The sequence below is a fragment of the Sceloporus undulatus genome, chromosome 1 (genome assembly GCF_019175285.1).
Source record: "Sceloporus undulatus isolate JIND9_A2432 ecotype Alabama chromosome 1, SceUnd_v1.1, whole genome shotgun sequence".
NCBI classification, from domain to species: domain Eukaryota; kingdom Metazoa; phylum Chordata; class Lepidosauria; order Squamata; family Phrynosomatidae; genus Sceloporus; species Sceloporus undulatus.
The window spans coordinates 21016328-21032606 of record NC_056522.1 but is presented as its reverse complement, the minus strand read 5'-3'; the positions used below and the strand labels follow the sequence as shown (position 1 = coordinate 21032606).

The window sequence follows — 16279 nt, the reverse complement described above, 5'->3', positions numbered from 1 at the left end:
ATAATAATAATAATAATAATAATAATAATAATAATAATAATAATAATAATTGAAATCAGTCTCTGAAAGCTTTTAACTTGTACTCTTGTTTTTCTTGGCTCTCCCCCCTCCTTTCCTCCATTGCTTTCTTCTTTCCTCCCCTTCTCTTCTGTTCTTTCCTTTCGTCTTCTGGACTCTGCAGTCAGTCTTCTAAAAAGTCCTCTAGGGAGTATAATTTTTAGTTGCTTAAAACTTAAGGCTTCAAATTATTTAAAGATGTCACTAGTATTTCTCAACAGCTTACTTCAATATGCCATCAGCTCAAGCTCATTACGCTTCGTATTGCTCAGTCATGGTGTAACTGGTCATTAAAGTTCTATCCACTCGCTTCCATTGATTGCATTCCACACAGCTGCAATGGGAATTGTGAATCCCACATTATATCTTTGTTTTAATAGAGTCTACTGTATATTCTTTCCACCATTTGGAAGGGAATAACGCAGATAATAAAGTGCAAACCCAAACTGGCAGCAAACAAAATTAATATTTTCCATACAAACTTCCCTTTCTTCTTTTAAAATAATTTGGCAGCGGAACTTGTAGCCCAAAGAGTATTGGCTCTCTCGGCTCCCTCCGCTTCTTCCCAATCCGTATCAGGCCTCTGGTTTTTGCCAGAAGAGAAATTGTTCTGAGGCGGGTATCGAGCCTCTGTGAGGATCCCCTCGAACCCCCTGTGCCAAGGGAGTATTGCCTCCAAGAATGGTTGCATTTAAATATCAACTTCTGGGGGGGGGGGGCCTCTAGACAAGAGGTTTTGGTGGAGCCCCGGGCCAAAACGCTTCTCACCCCCCCATTCACCACGGATAGCCCTGATGAGGAATCTGTGCTCAGGACAAGAGGCTACTATCAGAACAGAACAGGGAGAAACAGAATGGTTCCCAATTGGCAAAAGGGTCAGGTAAGGCTGTATCTTATCACCTTATCTGTTCAACAGAGCTTTGCTCTGGTGCCACAACAAGCTACCATTCCCAGAATTCCATACCATTGAGCCATGGCAGTTCAAACGGTCTCAAACCGGGTTATTTCTGCAACGTGGGTGGACTCAGAGAAGGCTAAATGTCTCACAAAGCTACATCTGCCAGAATTCCCTAGCATTGAACCAGGGCGGTTAAAGCAGTCTCAGACTGGATTATTTCTGCAGTGTGGTTTGGACCGTAATAATAATAATAATAATTTGTTTTATTTATATACCGCTATTCCAAAGATCATAGCGGTGAACAGCAAGTAAGCTAATTTACCCCCAACAGTCTGGGTACTCATTTTAGCGACCTCGGAAGGATGCAAGCCTGAGTCGAGCTTGGGCCCTTTTGCTGGTCTTGAACTCGCAACCTTGTGGTTTTGAGTAAATGGCTGCAGTACAGGCATTTAACCACTGCGCCACCAGGGCTGGATTCTCAAAAAGAGCCTATGTAAGCATGGCAACTATGGTCCAAAACACATTGCAGAAATAATCCAGTTTGAGACCACTTTAACTGCCCTGGCTCAATGCTAAGAAATTGTGGGCTCTGTAGTTTTGGCAAACATTTAGCTTTCTCTGTGAGAGAGCTCTGGTGCCACAACAAACTACAATTCCCAGAATTCCCTAGCACTGAGCCAGAGCAGTTAAAGTAATCTCAAACGGGATTATTTCTGCAGTGTGTTTTGATCCTATTTATTTATTCATTTATTATATTTATTTGTATCCTACTCTTTTCCCAGAACTGGGACTCAAGAGTGGCTTCACAACATTAAAAAACAGTACAATTAAAAACACAGAAAAAGTACATTAAAAAGGATTAAATTATTACAATACTAAACCAGATAGTTATTAAAAGAATAAAACAAATTTTAAAAAGATAAAACTATATATCTCTATCTATCTATCTATCTATCTATCTAAAACTGTATCATTCAGTCTGTCATTACTTGTAGGAGTCTGACATCTAGTGGATATAATTAGATATAGCAAGCCCAAGCAAATCATTTGGGAACAACTGAGTGATTAATAGACGCAGAGGAATGCAGTAAAAATATCTTTAGTGGCTTTTCTCAATTTACTAAGCTCTTAAGAAGACCACTGTGGATCAGACCAACTATAGGACTATATGTTGCACCTGTTTCCTACAGTGGTCACCCACATGCCCACAACATAATTCCTATCTGCAGTAATGCAAACGATTGAGATATTTGAGCGAAGGGATACCACAGACATCAGATTTCCCTTTCCTTCCCATATTGGGGCTACATGCAAAGAGTTCAGTACTTTATATACTTGAATATGGGGGGGGGGAGGATAGTTGGTCACAATTTTTCAGCATAAAAAGAGTCTTTCCCCCTTCATATGTGTTGCATCATACAGTATGTAGTTATATCTCCCTGGCATTCAGTGATTTTCACATATAAGTTTTAAAATAATTTTTATCCCATACCAGCTTTTTCATGTTTTGATTGCATGTTTTAATGTTGTCATTGTATTGTTTTAATGTTGTTAACAGCTTGATTCCACTTAATGTTGACCTTTTGCATGATCTTTGTATGATTGTATGACAATGTTGATTGATCTTTAACTGTATTGTATTTATATTCATTTTTAAGCTGTGCTGAGTACTCGGTTTGAGGTAAAAGATATCGTTGTTGTTGCTGATAATGATGATGATGAAATAATATACAGATAAAGATAAGGTGAAATATAATATACAAATAAATATAAGGTGAAATAAAGTGCTAACCACATGGAATTAGATAACCCTGTAAATTTCTTTAGGTGTCTCTGTCATACCTAGAAGCTCTAGATGCTTGTCTTACAGATTTGATAAATATGCTGAATTAGAGGAACCTTGCTAATTATTGAAATGCTTAAAGAGATATAAAGGAATCCTCTAGCATCTCTGAGACTAAGGAAAATAAAGTTCTAAGCTTTTGTGGACTCCATTCCAATTCATCAGATGCATCTGATTCACTTATGGGTGCATCTACATTAGAAATAATGCAGTTTAACACCACTTTAAGTGCTGTAGCTCAGTCCTGGGATGTGTAGGTTTACAAGGTCTTTAGCCTTATCTGCCAAAAAGTACTGATGCCTCCTATAACTACAAATCCCAGGATTCTGTAGGATGGAGCCATGGCAGTTAAAGTGTAGATGTGCCCTATATCGCTTTACACTGAAACAGACTAGCACACCTATTGCTTTGAAAACTATTGAATTATTTCTATATTGAGGAATTTGAGAAGCAGAGAAGAAAGAGAATCATTCAAACTCTTTGATAAGCACAGGTTTATTGTAGTGTTTCCCTAGAACCTTTATGAATACAATAATTGCTTCTTCTGTTAGGTTCCTACACACTGCAGCTTAGAACATGATGACTGGCTATCACTCTTGTCAATCTCTGTATCTGTCACAATAGTATAACCCAGAAAAAACAACAACAGTCCAGGTCTGCAACTCTAAAAGCAGCTTGATGTTCAGAAATCCACACAGTACAGAGATAAATCATGACTATCCATCTCCTGGATGGATGAAATATGACCTCTCCTCTTCACACACTGCTTCCGCTTTGTAGCCCAAAAACCTGCTCCACAGATCTGGAAAACCACTCTGGGGCATATTCCTGCTGTGATTCAAAGTGAATTGCTGATAGGGTTACATGACCGTCATTCCCATTTGAAACCGGTTCTGATCGTACTGTGATCGGTTTCAATTGCGATGAAGTGAGGCAAACGCAAAAGAAACCCACTCTTTCCTGGCACTAGTTCTTTGGCCGTTCTTTTGAAAAACAAAATTGATTCTAAAGCGTGTTCAACAAGTGGGAATGACGGGTCTGAATTGCATCATTCTGGAGGAGAGGGACTAATGGCAGAGGGGTGTTTACCATCCCTCCTCAGGTCTTTTCCAACTCTATGATTCTATGAAAGACTCGCTTATTTGTCCTCTCTAGAGTGGAGGTATAATTGATGATAGCCAGAGACTGGCGCTTCTTAGAGTGAAGCTACACTGCAGAACTAAAGCAGTTTGACATCACTTTAATCGGCATAACTCTATCCTACAGAATCCTGGACCTTGTGGTTTGGCAAGGTAGTCAACATGATTTGTCAGGGAACTCTGGTGCCTCATCAAACTACAAATCCCATGTTTCCACAGGATGGTGCTGACAGTTAAAGTAGTGTCAAACTGCTTCAATTCTGCAGTGTGGCTACACCCCTAGATGCTGTACCAATACTATGAAACACCTTGATTACCAAAACACTGATAGCCTCCTCTCTGTCTGTCATTCACCAGTCAATAAAGATGTTTTTTATTCCAGGAAGCCTTTGCCCACTTAGCACCTGCTATTTTATGTAGCAGTTATGCTCGATCTGTGGTCTCTGTCCTAACTGTATCTTTGTATTTTTATGGAATTTTGAGTTGAAATTATTGGAAGCTGTCCTGAATAATGATGGACATGATGCCAATTTGTATTTTTTTAAATGATCATATTCTTATGTTAGAACAATTTTTTTAAAGTGACCTTATTCTTACCTTAGAACAACTGGGACTTTTTTTAAAAGTGGTCATTACATCAACTCTCAAGCCAGCAATTTTGACAACTATATGTTGTAATTTCTATTTCCCAGTTTTCTGGCAGCTGCCTCTGCCTCTGGGATTTCAGTGGCTAAGAAGGAAGTTCCTGTTCATCACAGACATTATTGATGTTATGGAATCTACCATCTGAATAAATTGTTCTTTCTATTTTGAATTTGCAGAAGATTTTTGGGATCCCTTGGCATACCTATGTATTCAAATACTCCATTCTTTCTGTGGAGTAATTTCTCTTGAACTCGGGTTTAACTTTTGGGTAAGCATACTGCCACTGTGTGTAAATGTAAACAGCATGGTAACACATAAATAAACTGTTATTAGGATTAAAGCTGAGCAGCCAGTCCCTTATTTAAAAAGCAAGCTGGATCAAAGCTTCCTAAGCAGCAAAACACAGTGTTATGGTGTTTATTCAGCAAAACCTTCAGCTCCTTAGCTAGTCCTTGGCTCTTTTAACTTTTAACACGCTTCTTCAATTAAGCTCTAGCTCTCAATTAATCATTAAGACAGAACTGAATAGCCGCAGCTGCTGCAATTCGACTTATCCACAAAGCAGGCTGTTGATCAGGAGAGAAACATTGGCTTTAATTTAGAGTGAGTTGGGTCTGAGGATTTGGCAAGTTGTTGTGGTGAGCTGGAATCTAGTCTTTCCCATCTTTTACAGTGAGAACATCTTGATCTATTTGATGTGGGCTCTTTTTGCGTCTGCAAGGCCTCTTCCCTCTGAATGGGACTGGAGCTATAGTAGGAAGCATTTAGACCTCCTCTATTTACATGCTTTTATTCTTCAACAGTATATTTGTACTCCTCTTATTTTTTGAGAAATATTGACCATAGATTATTATGTCTACTTGTTTACGAAGAAATAAACCTGCTATGCTTGATAGTCCCAATTAGAAATCTGAACTCAGAACAAGAGGCTACTGTTAGAACAGAATTTGAAAATACACAATGGTTCCCAATTCACAAAGGGATCAGGCAAGGCTGCATTCAATCATCCTATTTCATAGAATTCATAGACTCATAGAATCATAGAGCTGGAAGAGACCACGAGGGCCATTCAGTCCAACCCCATTCTGCCATGCAGGAACTCTCAATCAAAGCATCTCCAACAGATGGCCATCCAGCCTCTGTTTGAAGACCTCCAAAGAAGGAGACTTCACCACTCTCTGAGGAAGGAGTATGTTCCACTGTCAAATATGTCTTACTGTCAGGAAGTTCCTCCTAATGTTGAGGTGGAATCTCTTTTCCTGTAGCTTGCATCCATTGTTCTGGTGTTCTAGTCTCTAGAGCCATAGAAAACAAGCTTGTTCCATCCTCAGTGTGACACACCTGAAAAACTTAAATAGGGCTATCATATCACCCCTTAACCATCTCTTCTCCAGGCTAAACATCCCCAGCTCCCTAAGTCTTTCCTCATAAGGCATGGCTTCAGGCCGTTCACCATTTTGCTGTCCCTTCTCTGGACACGGTTCAGCTTCTCATCATTCTTTTTGAATCATGGTGCCCAGAACTGGACACAATATTCCAGGTGAGGCCTGACCAAGGCAGAATAGGATAGCACTATTACTTCCCTTGATCTAGACACTATATTTCTATTGATGCAGCCTAAAATATCATTGGCCGTTTTTTAGCTGCTACATCACACTGTTGACTCATGTTCAACTTGTGGCCTACTAGGACTCTTAGATCCCTTTCACATGTAGTCTCCTTAAGCCAGGTTTCCCTCATCCTGTATCTATGCATTTCATTTTTTCTACCTAAGTACATTATTCCCTGTTGAGGTTCATTTTGTTAGTTTTGGCCCAGCTTTCTAATATATTAAGGTCATTTAGAATTTTGATTCTGTCCTCTGGATCAAAATTCAAAGTGACCAAAAGGGCTACCCAGAGGCATGGCCAATCATTCTCATTCACTGCAGTGGTGGCAGCCTCCTCATGAGACCACCACCGCTGCCATGGGTAAGTGTCCTTGGTCATGTTCCTCCCCAGCCTGGCAGTGGTGCCTCTTGTGGAACTGCCACCAGATTGAAGAAAGAAGGATGAGCATGCTCGACCCACCTGCTCAACAGGAGGACAGCCTGATCAGGTGTCATAGAGTTGGAAAAGACCACTATGAATGTAGATGCATTCATAGACCTGAATACTAGTATTGCTTGCTGAAATCAGTAGATTAGTTTCATGACCATGTGCAAGGCTAGAAAGTACTGGAAATCTCAAAAGCAGCTAGATGTAGCATTTAGAAGAGGTCCTCCCAAACAAACATTTATCTAGAGTGTCCTTATCAAAAGTATTCTCCCCATATTTTCCAGCAGACAGAAGCATAGTGAGTGAGTAGAACTGGGTGGTTATATGCGTCTCAACCCAGTCTGGAGACTGGCTCCAGCTAATCTATTGTGGACCCATCTCCCATGAAAAACACTTAGTTGGTAGAATGCTTTCATGAATAGCTTGGATTTAAATTTACCAAGCCCAAATGATCTGTCCTTCCATCTCTCTATTCATTACTTCAATTAACGATTAGTCGCCTGAAAAATGCTGCAATCTGTTTCTTGGGAAGGTGGGCGGAAAATATATGAGCCAAGCCAATTAGCATCCCATTTGTGACCATCCAGGGAATTTAATTGGAGCCACTTGGTAGATCGAAGGCCCAATAACATTTTCATTTTGCTAGGGAGAAGGTAACGTTTGTTAAATGAGCGGATTCCCTTAAGGCCCATATGCTATTGGCATTTTCAGGCCAGCGGGGGCAATAAGGCAAGCGTGCTTTGTTGCGTACACATGGCTTCTGTATTCTTGAGAGGGGGCTATGGCAGCTGGACCCAAACAGAGCAAGCCTTTGCCACCCGGGGTGGGCGTTACAGCTTCCCCACTAAATTGTTGCACACATGAGCAAACACATTGTTCACTTTTAAAAAGGCATCTCAACTGCCCATGACCAGGCAGCCGCCAGACAACGAAAAGGATGCAGCCTCTCTGTATGGACAACCTGTCTGCAGAACATATTGTTTGGGGGCAATTAATTTGCAAATTGCCTGTTTGCAGATCCTAGCCCAAATTAGTTACCTTCCTCTCCTCCAAACTGTCCTTTCATTTTCAATTACCATTGTTTTTTTTTTATTAAAGGAAATCCCATGAATAAGTAGGGTAATCTGATGAGAAGCACTGAATAAACAGAGTGATTGTTTCTGCCTTGGCAAGTGGAAGAAGAGATGGGTTGGGGGGAGGATAGCAGAGGCTGTACTTTTTGCTTGAGTCTTAGGCTGGATTCAGACAATTTTTATGAAATGTAAACATCGTGGAATCAAGCCATTGTAGACCTGGGCATATGTGCTAATTCTTTGTCTTGCTCTTGTCTTAAATTAGGCAGTTTTTGCTGTTTTATAAAACCCCGCAAAAGTTAAAACTATATGGTAAAATAACAGTCAAATGAGAATTTACCTACATACTACAGTGCTTCTGTCATACAGTAAATATATCCAGGGTAACCTTGTTGGCCATACAGAAAAGTACAATAGCATCAGAAATCCACAAAACAGTGAAACCTTCTTTATTGGACCAACCAAAATGCACAAAATACATGTTGTAAGATTTTGAAGCTCCGCTGACATCTTCATCAGGTGTTAAAAATCCTTTCTTGTTGTTGTGTGCCTTCAAGTCATTTCATGGGGTTTATTTGGTAAGATTTGTTCAGAGGAGGATTACTATTGCCTTCCCCCAAGGCTGAGAGAATGTGACTTGAACAAGGTCACCCAGTGGGTTTCCATGGCCGAGATGGGATTCGAACCCTGGTCTCCAGAGTCATAGTGCAATGCTCAAACAAGCGGTGGGGGGGGGGGATGATGTTAGTCACATGCCTGCATTTTGTCAGGAAGTTGTTGATCTCACTGAAGACATCTGCATGCATGCAGGCAGGGATATCCATCCATACCATCTCCTGTCTCTTGCTTGAATCATGTTGGAAAATAATGTTCTTATAATAATCAGCTATCATGTGAATTTATTCTCTCTGTCAATGTAAAAAAGCTATGGTAAACTCTAAGCTTCTGAGCTTCTTCCTTTGCTCTCTCTTCTTCAGTAAAACAGATTTTTTAAAAAAAGCACCAACACCTTTAAGCAATTTAAACTTGGCATCCAAATGTGAGAAAATTTATTTGTTTAAACAAGGGATAGATAATTTTTTTCTGTTGCTGGTCATCTCTCTTCGTCTCTCCCTCTCCAGCCAACAGACTGGCAGGCCAGGGTCAAAACAGTGTGGCGTAATGGCTTGGATATTGGACTACGATTCTGGAGATCATGGATTGATTCCCATCTTAACCATGAAACCCACTGGGTGACCTTGGGTGAGTCATATGCTCTCAGTCTTGGGAAGGCAAGGGCAAACTTCCTCTGAAGAAATCTTGCCAAGAAAAACCCCTGATAGATCCACCTTAGGGTCACCATAAATCAGAAATACATATGCATCTGAGGAAGTAGACCAAGTCTATGAAAGTTTATGCTACAGCTTCTTTTTACAGATAATCTCAAAGGTGCTACAAGATCCCTTTGCATATACATGTATGTAGTGAGAAACTAAAATCTCCCATTTTATCTGAACTGGGCCAGAGACGGTGGCAAAGGATTAAGAGCTGAAATTATAATAATATGTTAAGCAATGGGAATTCTAGAAATCTAGCTAATGCTACATGTTCATGTCCTTAAATCATAATGATTAATTGATTAATAATAAATTATATTGAGTGCTGCAAATTCTTTTATTTTGTAGAAAACAGGGATTGTCTTATGATAACTATGGTGCAGTACATACCACCCTTTTGTACCATGATGGTGCCAATTTTAGGATTAAGGACTGCGCGGCAACCATGCAGTCCCTAAGCCTAATATGCCGCAGTGCTGTTACAATGGCAGTGTCCCGTGAACACGGGTGGCGTGCATCATCCGCACGTCACTGCACATCATTTATGTAGCCATTGGCGCACTCGTTACATCCGCCCTACAGCAGAAAAAGAACTCACTTTTCCTGGGTTCTTTTTCCTCCAGAGGGAAGCCGTGTGGTTTGGTGGCTGAGGCTTCCTTCTGGAGGAAAGTAGGCCGCCAACAGGCCGCCCTGTTCGGGCAGTCTGTCCTAGGTCTATCATTGCTATCTCACATCCATAAAGACTGGAAACATATTTCTTACACACTCTAAAATTGAGAGAACCAACATGTTTTTACAAACATTAATCAGGGAGTCCAAATAGCCATTGACTCTACACTTGGTGTTTGTTTCTTTAACCCACTGGGTGACCTTGGGCAAGTCACACTCTCTCAGCCTCAGAGGACCACAATAGCAAACCCCCTTTGAAGAAACTTGCCAAGAGAACTCCATGATAGGTTCACCTTAGGGTTGCCATGAGCTGAAAATTATTTAAAGGCATGCAACAACAACAACAAAATGTATGAGGTGGTCCTAACATGTAGGATGGGTGGATCACAGAATTAGTGTTCTTCACCTTAGATTATGGGACAAATTTATTGAGAAGCCTTGTAAAAGTTCTGTTAGTGAAATGTTGTAAACGGAATAAACTGATCACACAAAGGTCACATTTACCGGTAGATGATTATGTAGCAGTCTTACGCCATGTACTTCCCCTCCCTTCCCAAAGCTGTCTGTTTGGAACCAGCTTTGTTGCCTTATTCTCCTGTATTAACACATTTAGCATTTTTAAAAAAGGAGATGTATTTATCATGGCAAATGCTCTCGGAAGTGGGATTATTGCTGTCAGAAAATAATAATAATACTGCACATTGCTTAGAAAAATGCTTTTAGGGTAAATAAAATTGTAATAGCCTTAAAGCTAAACAATAACAGTGTTTATTTATCTGGTTCTTTCAAGTAAAGCATAGTAAGGGATCAGACATTCCACTGATGTAAAGAAATTCTCCTGGTGTAAATCAGTGCAACTCTATTGTATCCGATAATACTACACTGAAGATCTGGCCATGTCACCTTGCTATCGGAATCACGGGAAATCATATAACAGGATTTGATGAAAACAAATCATATTACAGAGCAAATAAGGTAGGTTAGGGACATGAGGGAAACAGATAAAGAGTTTGTGTAATTTGTCATCTATGAACATTTTAATATTTGAAAAGCTACCAATTTGTTGAGTTGGTTTGAAGCTCAGGGCAGAGCTGCTAATCTTTTATGATTATTTATGACTACATTATTTATTACTAATATTATTTCCATTACTACTGAAAATCAGGAGGAGTACACCTGCCCTAGCAATACTCTTGGCCTAATCTCCTTTAAAGCCCTGTAGAGCATTACTAGACATAATCTAGCCCTTCCAGGTTAATGTCAATGCACTTATGGGCTTTAACTCCTCTCCAAGAGAATTAGGTATTTTCTTATTATGAATGCAATACCTTTTCAGTGAATATCATAAAAACCTCCATGATTGATTTCCAGCAATATATTGTAGAGTTGGTAAAAGGTCAAAGGTGAAAGAAAAACATAAATTAATTTAAAAGTGTATGATTGTCACATCGACAATTGATCCCACAGCCAAGGCGCTCATAACCATTTCAACTGCACAATTTAAGTGTGAATTGCTATTCTGCCTCATGTCCATTGAGGAATTAATGTAGTTTGACACTGCTTTAACTGTTATGGCTTCATCCTGTGGAATCCTGGGATCTGCAATTTGTTGTGGTACCATGGGGCTCTGACAGAGAAGCCTAAATAGCTCACAAAACTACAAATCCCAGAATTCCAAAGCATTGAGCCATAGCAGTTAAAGCAGTGCCAAACTGCATTAATTCTGCAGGGTAAATGCAGCCAGAGAGGGCAGGGGAAGCAATTTCCCATAATTTTTCAGATTCCATGTTGTTATTTCTCTTCAGAAGCATGGGGTTTCTGGCTATCCATTACTTTTACTCTCTGGGTGAGACATTATAAACAAATGGGTATCCATATCAAGGATATGGTCACTTTGGGAACGAAATAGCGATCACTCTTTTGCTCTTGGAAAAATATCTTCTCTGTTTTAAGTACATTACAGATTGATTATAGTTTTGCAGAAACTATAACTCTGTTTATTTATTTGAGTTTAGGACTATGTGTGTGTTGTGTGCCTTCAAGTCTTTTCTGACTTATGGTGACACTCAGGTGAACCTATCATAGGGTTTTCTTGGCAAGATTTGTTCAGACGAGTTTTGCCATCGGCTTCCCCTGAGGTTGAGAGAGTGTGACTCATGCAAAGTCACCCAGTGGGATTCAGGACCAAGTGAGAATTGAACTCTGGTCTCCAGAGTCATAGTCCAATACTCAAACCACTACACCACACTGTTTTATTTGTATTATCATATATTTTGTCTGTATGATGTATATTTGTGTGTTTATATTTGCCTTTTTATTTGTATTTTAATATTTCTAATAATAATAAAAATATACTACTACTACTACTACTACTAATAATAATAAGACTAATACAGAAGCCATGGAATCCATTTGGCAGCACAAAGCCTCCCCACTTTTATGTTTACTCATGAGAAGATGCTAGTGACCTGGGAACATGTGGTGAATAATTGTCACAAAATATTGACCACAGAAGAAATAAATAAATTCAATCTAGACAATGAGGAAATCGAAATAATCAGAGAATTCCCATACCTAGGATCAAACACTGACCAGAGTAGTGACTACAGTCAGGAAATAAAAAGACTAGGAATGGGTAGGACAGCTATGAAAGAATTAGAAAAGATCCTGAAGAGTCAAGATATACAATTGAGTACTAAAGTCAGAATCGTTCAGACCACTGTATTCCCCATCATCATGTATGGATGTCAGAGCTGGACAGTAAAGGAAGCAGACAAAAAGAAAATCAATGTATTTGGGATGTGGTGCTGGAAAAGAGTGCTGAGGATACTGTGGATGGCCAAAAATACAAACAGATGGGTCCTTGAACAGATGAAACCTGGGCTGGCCTTGAAAGCCAAGATGATCAATTTGAGGCTGTTGTACTTTGGCCACATAATGAGATGGCATGGATCACCAGAGAAAACACTAATGCTAGGAAAGGTAAAGTGTAGAAGGAATAGGGGAAGACCACATGCCAGATGGATGGACTCAGTCAGGAGGGTCACAGGCATGGATTTGCAGGGCCTGAGCAGAGCAGTGAAGGATAGGGAATCTTGAAGGTGTCTCATCCACAGGGTTGACTCAAGGGCAGCTAACAACAACAGTCGTCAGTCTTTGCCTGCCACTTGTTAGAGAAACAGTTGCAGAAGGGGGCAACTCCTTTATTGGGTCAAACTATCTCAACTTCTGCTGGATAGTTCCCTAGCTGCCCCAGTGTTCCTTACACAGTGTCTGGTCTCATGTCCCTGTTCATGTTGGACAGCTCCCCAGCTAGTCTGAGGACCACAAGAGGCCAAAAAGTGGAATTTTAACAGGATAAAAGTATCTTTGTTGTTGTTGTTGTTAACTGCTTTCAATTTGACCCTGACTCATGGTGACCCTGTGGATGAGACATCTCCAAGATCTCCTATCCTCCACTGCTCTGCTTCGTGACCTCTCCGATTAAGTCTACCCATCTGGCGTACAGTCTTCTCTTTCTAGTACTTTCTACCTTCCCTAGCATTATTGTCTTTTTTATTGAGTCATGCCTTCTCATGATGTGGCCAAAGTACGAAAGCTTCAGCTTTGTCATCTTGGCTCCCAGAAAGAATTCAGACCTAATCCATTCAAGGACCCATTTGTTTGTCTTTTTGGCCATCCATGGTATCTTTGGCACTCTTCTCCAACATGACATCTCAAATGAGTTGATTTTCTTCATGTCCACTTTATTGTACAGCTATCACATCTGTACATGGTAATGGGGTGTATAATGGCTTGGATGATTCTAACTTTAGTGCTCCATTGTATAGCTTTACACTTTAGGATTTTATCCAGTTCTTTCAAAGCCACCCTTCCCATTTTTAGTCTTCTTCTTATTTCTTGACTGCAGTCTCTGTTCTGATCAGTGTTCTGATTGAAAGATGTTTAGCCAGTACTTATCAGATGATGTTGTTTCTGTCCTACTGCTGCCCTGTTACTATAGTGCACCTTTTCAGTGATGGGCAAAATCCAACAATGACCTCTCAGTCTCACTATTACAGCACAGGGAAAGTAGTGTGAAAATCCTCTTCACTTCAATTCCAGCATTACAGCCATCACATGGTAGGATGGGGCTTGATTCTCCATGCCTCTTGGGTTTTTAACATTTTTATCCTTGCTGTGTTTGCATTCTTATGATACAAAACCAAACTGAAGGGTTCTATCAAAGAAAATATTTATGTATGTAAAATATATCCGAATAAAATGTAACCCATCTATTAAACACAATGTGTCTGCGCTCAGCTCAGAAGCACATTGTGTTTAATAGATATATTATATTTTAAATAATTGCAGGCCACTGAGGAAGACAGTTGTCAAAACGCATCTGGCCTCTAGTGTTTTATATCATTTTATGCTTTGATTTTTTCACATTTATATGATTCTTAGTGGGGTATTGTTACCCTTTTAGAAACTTTTACTGGCTTTTTTGTTCCACGGTCTGAGTTTTCTGACCTTGAGTTTGGACATTTTATTCATTCTTTATTACTGCTCATTTTTCAGTGGGGTATTTATACCCTTTTAGAAATGTTACTGGCTTCTCTATTTGGGAGTTTAATTTATCCCTTATTTCTTCACAGTTGTGTGTTTTGGTAATTGGAGGTGGGTTACGTTTTATTCAGATATATTTTACATACATAAATATTTTCTTTGGTAGAACCCTTCAGTTTGGTTTTGTGTTCTTACATCTTGGTTTTTTTGTCGTTTGGGACTTTTGTTGGTTTGCATTCTTATGACAAAACGATTAAAAAAAATTAATCATTTTTAATCATTTTTGCCATAATTACACAAACACAGAAAAATTAAAAAACAAATAAACTATCATGCATAGAAGTAACCTGCATGGAATAGCAACTGGGAGAGAGAGCATGGATGAGGGTTGGAATCAGGCAACTGCTGTAATGCCGGAATTGAAGTGGAGGCTTATAATACCTGGGTGGCAGGTTTCCAAGCAATGCAGTTATGTGAAAGAAGGGATGTGTTACAAGAAATAAGTAGTATATTCCTGTTTGCTTTCAAAACACAATTGTGGTGAGACAGAAGGCTGGTGTGAAATGTCTTAGGTCTTCTTGTTTATGGTCTAGTTTGCACTGCAATTGCAGCACTTTCATACCACCTTAATTGAAATGGTTGCATCCTACAGAATTGGGGGGGGGTTGTAGTCTAGTAATGCACAAATGTTCTCTTACAAAGGATTCCAAATGCTCACAAAACCTTTTCTCAAATGTGTATTATACAATATAATGCAAAATTACAAAGAGTATTACAAAAGAAAGAAAGAAAACACAAAACATCGTGCAATATTGAGATATCGTAGTTAGGCAGCTTTACCATTTTGGATCCAAGTGTTAATTGTATAGTGTATGTTGGTAACTTCCACATCATTTCTTCTCAAATTAGTGTACACTGATGTCTGCCAAGTGTCCTTGCCTACCCTGAAAGAGAGCCTGGCTTGCTCTCTGCTTCTGTGTGTTCTCTGACAGTGTCCCTCCAAAACTAGGCTTGATCCTTTGGTGAGAGTGCAAAGTGGTCTTTGTTACAGATGTAGTCAAAGGAAATAAACCATGTTGCAAGACAGTTGTTGTTTGTGACTATTCCTTTTGTAGCCCTTATTTTACAAGTTAATTTTTCATTTGGAAAATTATTGTTGTTAGCTGCAATCAAGTCGACTTCAATTTATAATGAATGAGAAATCTTCAAGCCACTCTCTTATCAAAAGCCCGTTCAGGTCTTGCAAACTCAGGGTTGTGGCTTCTTTTATTGAATCTATCCACTTGTAATGGGGTCTTCCTCTTTTCCTACTGCTTTCTACCATGCCAAGCATGCCCAAAGTGTGACAGTTTCAGCTAAATCATCTTGCCTTCTAAGGAGAGTTCAGTCTTGATTTGCTCTAAGACCCGTTTCTTTGTTTTTTGGCACTCCAGAGTATTTGCAGAACACTCCTCTAGCACCACATTTCAAATTATTCAGAACAATAGATGAGGGTTTTTGTGCCTCATGAAACTACAAATCCCAGGATTCTATAGGATGGAGCCATTACAGTTAAAGTGGTATCAAAGTGCTATAATTATAGCATGTGAAAAAATTGTTTTTAAGTATTTGCTCCTGTTTGTGTCTTTGCTCTTCTCATAATAGGTGGAGCTGAACAACTTCCTAGAGTAAAGGCAGAAATCATGTTAACTGCAGGCCAAGCCAAGGTTCCTCCCAGTGAGAGGTTTGAAGTTTATAAATATGAAATAGCTATGTTCATGTTATCCATTTGTATGAAGAAACAGGGACAAAGCTTGCCACAGACAAGCTCTGCTTAAGCAATTGAAGCTGCACCTTGCTCTTTCCTGTAAGCAGGCCTGACCACAACCCTATTTCGTTAATTAGCTTCCTTCGCAAGGCAACGACTGAAAAAACTCCTTGCTAGTAACTTCAAGCCTAACTCATGAATTTTTGAACCTTGCACCCTTATTAGAATCATAGAATCATGGATGTTTATCACACTATGCTCTTAAAGAGCTACTATTCCAGTGTGACTCCTCTAGCAGCCTCCTGTTG

General features: G+C 39.6%; 1 protein-coding gene across 1 annotated transcript in view; it reads right to left on the bottom strand.

Annotated features, from left to right (window-relative positions):
* LOC121921217 (ectonucleoside triphosphate diphosphohydrolase 6-like) overlaps positions 1-16279 on the bottom strand; it is a 57154-nt gene that overhangs the window by 40320 nt on the left and 555 nt on the right. The gene's annotated exons all lie outside the window — the stretch shown is intronic.